The following is a 7,568-nucleotide window of genomic DNA, read 5'->3' as shown; positions in this document are numbered from 1 at the left end:
TGCGCTGGGGCGTCGGGGGCGTGGCCGGCGCGGGCCCCCTGGTCGGAGCTCCAGGGGGCGTGGCCGGGCGCGGAGGCGTGGCGCCGGGGCGTCGAGGACGTGGCCAGCCGCAAGACCCGGGGTCGCGGCCTCAGGGGGCGTGGCCGGACGCGGGGGCGTGGCGCGGGCCGCGGGGCTTTCCGCGCCGGGGGCGCGTCCGGCGGGGCCGCGGGCGGGGCTTCCGCCGCGGGGGCGGGGCCGGCGCGCGGAGGGCTCGGACGGCCGCGGCCGGGGAATTTCAATTTGAAGCGGCGCGGCGAGCGGAGACGGCGCGCGGCCGGCGGAGGCGGGAGGGGCCCGCGCGCGCGGCGTGGGTAAGGAGGCGCGCGGGCTGCGCAGGGCGGGCTGCCGGGCCCTCGGGGAGCCGGGGAGCGGCGGGCGGCTGAGGCGGCAGGAAGCGGCGGCGCCGGGTCTTTGCGGCGGGCGTCTCCCGCGCCCGGCTCTCCCCGACCCCCGCCTCCGCCGGCCCGGGCCCGCCGCTCCAGGCCGGGCACTGGCCGTGGGCTCCGGCCGCGTCCCGGGCGGGCCGTCGCGGGGCGCACTCCGACGGTGGTCTCTGCGGGTGGGGGGCGCCCACCCCGGACGCGCGTGGGGGCGGCGCGGGGGTTGGGGGCTGGGGACGGCGCGGCGCACGTCCGCCCCCGCGCTCCGCGGAGCCGCTCCTGCGTGTTTCCCCGACGGCTTGGGACGGGGCCTTCCCTCGGGTCACGTTTTCGCGGCGCGGGTGAGCGTGCCTCGGCTCCAGGGGAGGCGGCTGTGCGCCGACGCTGTCCCTGCGCCCCTCGGCGGCACCCCCGCCGTTCCCCGCGCTGTCCCCGCGCTCCTCCACGCCCGGGCCTGGGACGGACCCAGGCACGCTGCGGGACACCGTCTCCCCAATCGCGTCTTGTCCTCAGTTTCTTGGAATTTTTGCACCTGGAAAGGCAGGCGTGTGCCAGCTGTCTTGTTCTTGTTGCTGTTAATCTTTTTAAATTTTATTTTAAATAAGGCCTTTCACTGTTCTGCCTCTGCTCCATTTTCCGCAGTTCTTTGCCAGTTTCCTCCTTGGCGTCTCTTCGGAATTCTCCCACTTCTCAGACCTGTACTGTTTCTAATACTGTATTGAGAAATTCGCATTTAGCCTGTAGCCTATCTTCTCTCCTTGTCTTTAGCTTTTGAGGGAAACGGAGTCAGTTTCTTGGCCGCTGGTGGGGGAGTGGAGGGTGGGGGATGGGGGGGTGGGATGAGGAGAGGAGTTAGAATTCCAAGGCTTTAAACAGGTTTACCTGGGAGTAGAGTAGCGCCTGTCCCCTTGGGGCTGCGATCTGCAGGCCCCTCGTGGGCGGGAACTCCCTTGGCCCTCCGGGTACTGGGGCTCTGGGAACGCAGGCAGGAGCTGTGCTTAGGGTCTTGAGGTACTAGGGCTGTGGGAGTGCAGGCTGAAGCTGTGCTTAGGGTCTTGGGGTGCTGGGGCTGAGGAAGCACAGGCTGGAGCTGTGTTTAGGGTCTCAGGGTGCTGGGGCTGAGGAAGCACAGGCTGGAGCTGTGTTTAGGGTCTCAGGGTGCTGGGGCTGAGGAAGCACAGGCTGGAGCTGTGCTTAGGGTCTCAGGGTGCTGGGGCTGAGGAAGCACAGGCTGGAGCTGTGCTTAGGGTCTCAGGATGCTGGGGCTGAGGAAGCACAGGCTGGAGCTGTGTTTAGGGTCTTGGGGTACTAGGGCTGCGGGAATGCAGGCTGGAGCTGTGCTGAATCCTTTGGGGAACAGCGGATGGCGCAGTGGCCAACCTCCAGTTCAGCCTGAGACCTCCGGTGGAGGTGGCTGGGGACTGGGGTGTGGATTGAGAGCTGATACTCTCCTACCTGTCTCCCTCACACATTGGACAAACTTCCCGCTACAGTGAGAGGTGGCCTTGTGTGCAGAAGGGGTGCCCAGACAACACGCCGTTGAGTAAGGGGATGGGACAGCTTCTGCCCTGAGAGAAGTCCTTCTTTAGGAAAGAAGTCCAAGTAGCTGGAGCACTATTGCAAAATCTTGGAGAGAGACGACATGTGGATGAGTTGAGCAAGGAGCCATGGCAAACTCTTGACCTGTAAATTAGATGGGCGTTGCTTAAAAAAGATTAAAAGCAATGTAAGAAATCACAAAGCTAAAATTATTGCTAATTTTTATAAAAAGCCTAAACTGCTATGGAATAGTTTACAGCAGCTGGGTATGTAATTTTAAATCTGAAATTTAATTTCAAGGAGAAAGAAGGAAATTTGCAGATTTAGGGGAGGAATCTGAAGAGAGGCGCACCCCAAAAAATAGCTATGCAGATATAAAGCAAGGAAATTCATATAGCTGCTCTTACACTGGAGAGGCAGCTCTTTGAGTTCCTTGGGTCCTTTGCTTCTTAAAGTAATGCCTTGTGGTTTACCCTTTCCAAACTATGAGTTCTGAAGTCAGACAGCTCCAGAATTTAAAAATAGACTCTTAAAAATCAGAATCGTGACCACGTGTATTATCCAACCACTTGCATTCAACTAAAAATACTTGTGAAGATGACAAAGTAGTCCTTAACCAAAATATTTATTGATAAAATTACTGTGTAATTAGTAATATCATATAGTTATGTTTAACATCAGGTTTTGCTCCAAATGATCACTCTCACATTACTGTGGCTAGAGAACTACAAAAGTTGTAGGAATGTGAGGTTTATGTTTTATATAGCAGAATGCTAAATAGTTTTGAAGGCTTGACTTTGTTTCTGTTTCCACAGGAAAGCGTGGGCCTTTTTCTTTTTTTTTTGAATTGAAGTCATCTGTTTAAAAACTGTGTATGGACTTTTTTGAAAAATATGACCTGCTAGTATTTTTATAAGGAAATAGTTTCAAGTGACCAGTGCAGCTGGCAGTCACATTTTGCATTTCTAAAAATCCATCGTGTTTACCTTGAGAAAACAAAGGTTGTGTCTACCTCCCCAACCCTACCTTTATTTAGAAATGTCTCCAGTGGCCTAACCAGTGAGTATTCTCACAGATTGAAAAGCCTCCGGTGGATGTTTATGCTGGCCTCAGTGGTCAACCAATCCCATGCAGACCCGCGTTTACTACCCTTTTATAGAATCCTGGATTCTCAGGCCCCAGCCTTTCAGAGTCGGGCACATCCACCCTCTGCTTGCCCCTTCTCTCCAGCACACAAACATCCCCAGCCTCTTTGGAAGCCCTGAGTTAGCAGAAGATTTGTACATGATTCCCCCACAGATTCCAGCAGCATCCTTTGGGAATGCCTTGTTTTTGCACAAAGCAGCAACTTGATATCTGTATGATTTCTGTGGTACTCTGCCTGGGCAATGCCCCAGACTAAAAGCTAAAATGGAATCCATGCCTAACATCAGGAATTATACTCAATTTATTTAGAAATTACAGGTAGTTCTAAAGGTAAGCCAGAAAGGAAAGAAAGAAATCGTCCCTGATGTCGGCTAGAAATAACTGTTAGTTGTAACTAGTAATTTTTTAGCTTTTGCTATAAAGGTTGTGAGATAATACGTGTATTTTACGTCTGGAGTAACTCTGCATTGTTTATGGCTTGTAACTGTTTGATGAATTAACTCACTGTACCTTTGGTAATCTGTGGTGGCCCTTGCAGTGAGTACAAGGTGTAGATTCTTTGAACGTTGGTGTCGGCATTGTGGAAACTGGCGGCTCTTTATGTGAAGTGTGGGGAATTTGCTTCTCTCTCCCCTGGACGGACATTATTCTCGTGTTTTGTGGGATCTGCGTGGTGGTGGGAAGGCACGTTTTTCATGTCTAGCAGGGTAGAGCATCTGTACATCATTTCTTCTAAATACCTAGTGTTGGGATAGCATTTATTTTAATGTTAATTTCAGTGGATTTCTGAATTTTTTCATTGATGTGACAGCATTTACTCCTTAGTATGGGAATAGTCCCTGAATGATACATTTATACATTCTTGCTGATTCTGGATTTTATTTAGAAGATTGAAGTCTCACATTCTCAGTTGCTGTTAAAATGGAAATATGTTTTCACCAAAGATACTTCTCTTCATTTTGGTACTTTTTTCACTTAGTTCTAAACATGCATAGGTGGTCTCCCAGCAGTGTTTATGGTAACGTGTGCCACACTGAGGAGTATTTCTCTTTTCATCTGATCTGAGAGGTTTTTAAGTGAGGCTTGTTTAGGTGTCTGGGCTTGAGGTTTTGCGTAGAGGGCCCTCTCTGCTGGCAGGTGGAGCCAGGCGCCTGGAGGGTCAGCGGTGATCTTGTCACTGCACCGGACTGTAGGACTGGACCCCAGGCCAGCAGGGAGCTTGCCATATCCAAACAGAATCCCATGCCTTCATGGAAAAGCCAGTTTCCTCATGCTTTGCTCTTTTTATGACCTCATCTCAGCCTTTGTGAGAGAATTTAAAAAAACGTACAGATTCATGATTCCTTTCAGGATAACTGTGGTTTTTATAACCTCATATACATCTGATTAGCAAGTCTCCACAGTTGGAGCTGGGGATTGCACGTCCCCCGATGAGCTTCAGAGCTGGACCCAACACCCTTGTAGCCGCAGTGCGAGTGTAATCGTCTTTTCCAGTTTTCTGGTGCTCTGTCAGTATTTGTACATCTCCCCGTAGCGTGAGGCATTGAGTTAAAATGTAATTTGCACTCTGCTGTAATCCGTAGGTCCTTTTCCATTTTGTCCAGATAGGCTGCTTGTTTTGCACCTTGGATTCACCCCCCTCGAGGCCAGAGGGAGCTTGGGGCTCACTTAGTTCAGACTCTTGACCTGGGGTGGAGGGTGGCGTTGGTGGGGAAGGTTGCCTGGGGGGGCCTCGCATTCGTGAGCTGCCTGAGACCGAGATGGTGTGTGTGGGTGTATATATGTGTAAGTATGCGGGTATTTATATGTATATATGTGAAAGTGTGTGGGTAGGTGTGTATGTATGGGTGTGAATATGTGTGTTTCTAGTTTGCTAGCTGCCGGAGTCCAGTATACCAGAAACAGAATTCCTTTTAAAAGGGGGAATTTATTAAGTTGCAAGTTTGCAACTCTAAAGCTGTGAAAATGTCCAAATTAAAGCAAGTCTATAAAAATGTTTGAACTAAGGCACCAAACAAGAGGTTACCTTCGCTTAAGAAAGGCCGATGGAGTTCAGGGTTTCTGTCTCAACTGGAAAAGCACATGGTGAATGTGTGACATCTGCTAGCTTTCTCTCCAGGCTTCTGGTTTCATGAGGCTCCCCAGGGGTGTTTTCCTTCTTCATCTCCGAAGGTCTCTGGCTGCGTGGGCTCTCGGTCTCGAGGCTCTCTCCTCTCTCCTCCGGTGGCTCTGTTGCTCTGTCCAAAACTCTTCTTCTTTTAAAGGGTTCCAGTAAACTAATCGAGGCCCACCTGGAGTGGGTGGAGTCACATCTCCCTCTATTCCAAGGTTGACACCCGCAATTGGGTGAGTCACATCGCCACGTAGGTAATCTAATTAAAAGATTCCCACCAACAGTACTGAATAGAGATGAAAAGAAAGGGTTTAAACAAATCCTACAAGATTGTATCAGGGTTAAAACATGGCTTTTCTAGGGCACGTAATCCTTCCTTATGGCACAGTGGGTGTGTGTGGGGGTGTGTGTGTGCATATGTGAGTATGGGGGTGGGTGTGTACATGTGTGAGAGTTTTGGGGTGGGTGTGTAGGTGTGTGTGGGTGTACGTGTGTGTGGGGGTGTACATGTGTGAGTGGGTGTGCGCGCATGTGTGTGTGGGGGTGGGTGTGTGCATGTGTGAGTGTGGGGGTGGATATTTACATGTGTGAGTGGGTGTGTGCATGTGTGTGTGTGTGGGTGGGTGTGTGCATGTGTGAGTGTGGGGGTGGATATTTACATGTGTGGGTGTGGGTGTGTGCATGTGTGAGTGTGTGGGTGGGTGGGTGCATGTGTGAGTGTGTGTGTGCGGGTGTGTACATGTGTGAGTGTGGGGGTGGGTGGGTGCATGTGTGAGTGTGTGTGTGCATGGTGTATATTTTTTGGAGTAGCTTTTTGAAGAGTTTTGGGAGACAGAAAATGGTGACCTGCTGATCTAGTTCAGTTACTAATCTTGAGGTTGGGAAATCAGAGTCTTGAGAGGTAGTCTTTTTAAGAAAATTTTTTCTGTTACTCTGTAGCAGTTTCCTCATTAGTTTTTCCTTCCTCCCTGACTGTACTCAATTCCATTCAGTCCTTTTGGAGTCCTTTTGCCCAGTTATCAGGGTTAAATGTAATTCTGATGTAATCTGGCTGTTTGTACTTGTACCTGGGAACTTGAGTGCTTTTGTTCCCTCACCAGGCTCTTATTGGAAATATTGAACAGAAGCGTTCAGTAACGAGTCTGCACTTTTTCACACTAGTTAGACTGCCACTTGAGCCACTGTGACTTTGGGCAAATTATTTCTCAAAGCCTCAGTTTCCTTACCTTCAATGTGGGGTTAGTAGTCATACCTAACTTGCAAAATTATGTGAGGATTAAGTGAGCTTATGCTTATAAAATGCTTTACATTGTGCTTGGCGTCTGTGAAAATTGTTAGACTAAGAAAAAACAGTGGGTTGCTCATGGTAAGTAAAAATTTTTTTCAGTGGTCAGGAAAAATGATCTGTGTGGAAATACAGTCTTTGATATGAAACTTTAATTTCCTACATTGATTACAAGTTAAAACCATTTTTTATCAATTTTAGTACACTATCTTTAGAATTTTTGAACTTTTAGAAAACTGTGCACCCTTTTTGGTAGTGCACAAAGGAGCATATATATGGCAAAACTGTTGGAATCTCATTTCAATAACACAGGGAGAATGCAGTCTTTTTTTTTTATGTTGCCAGAGGTAACTGAGTCAGTGTAAAATTTGTATGCATATGCTGTATTAAACTTCCTCTCTATAACTTGAGTAAGCTTGCTGAAAGAAGGCTATTAGCGAGTGGAATTTTTATTCATAATGTTTACATTTCTGCAATATGGCATTGATTGAAATGTGACCTTTACAAGCCCAGCACACCTCTTTTTTGCATGTGAAGTAGACCTGCACACATATTTTCTCCTCACAGTGAGCTTTAATTTTAAATCAGTGGCTGACATTAAGCAATCAGAAGGTTTTATGTAAACGTGTTTATTTTCGTCTTTTCTGGAGTGATTGGAAGCTCTCTGCGGCGCTCCATCGCGGGCAGCCGTCCGCGGAGCTGCGCGGCTCACGCCCCTTTGAGCACGGCACCCCCTCTCTTCTGCTCTGCTGCAGAATTTTTATTCTTCCACTTCCTTTTGTTTTACCTCGAGATCATTATCGCTCATTTGCATTCAATATCCGGTTCATGTGGACTATTGATTTTGCACCTCCCTTGCTACATATCAGTTAAAAGATGCAGTAAGACATCTGTGTGACCTTAAAGGCAGTGGGTTTTCCTGCTCGCTGGCCAGCAGTTATTTTCTGTCTTCCCCTTTTGAAAAAACTGATGGGTGATAATTCATGGGACTCATGAGTCAGTGCCCAGCACGCAGTAGGCCCGCGGCAGGATGTGTTAGGAAGGCGCTTTCTATTCATTCCTA

At 49.3% G+C, this 7,568-nt stretch overlaps 1 protein-coding gene across 2 annotated transcripts in view; it reads left to right on the top strand.

Annotated features, from left to right (window-relative positions):
* The first annotated feature begins 274 nt into the window (after positions 1 to 274).
* The window catches only part of EPB41L2 (erythrocyte membrane protein band 4.1 like 2), a 215,432-nt gene continuing 208,138 nt past the window's right edge, over positions 275 to 7,568 (top strand). The window contains exon 1 of one of the 2 annotated variants that reach the window (XM_077162888.1): positions 275 to 353. The gene's annotated coding sequence lies outside the window, so the exon portion shown is untranslated. Of the gene's footprint in view, positions 354 to 739; positions 764 to 7,568 lie in introns of those variants that run through there. The other variant, XM_077162892.1, reaches the window with a different exon arrangement.

Source organism: Tamandua tetradactyla, chromosome 5 (assembly GCF_023851605.1).
Source record: "Tamandua tetradactyla isolate mTamTet1 chromosome 5, mTamTet1.pri, whole genome shotgun sequence".
NCBI classification, from domain to species: domain Eukaryota; kingdom Metazoa; phylum Chordata; class Mammalia; order Pilosa; family Myrmecophagidae; genus Tamandua; species Tamandua tetradactyla.
The sequence above is the reverse complement of the archived record's forward strand: the minus strand, read 5'-3'. Positions and strand labels throughout refer to the sequence as shown.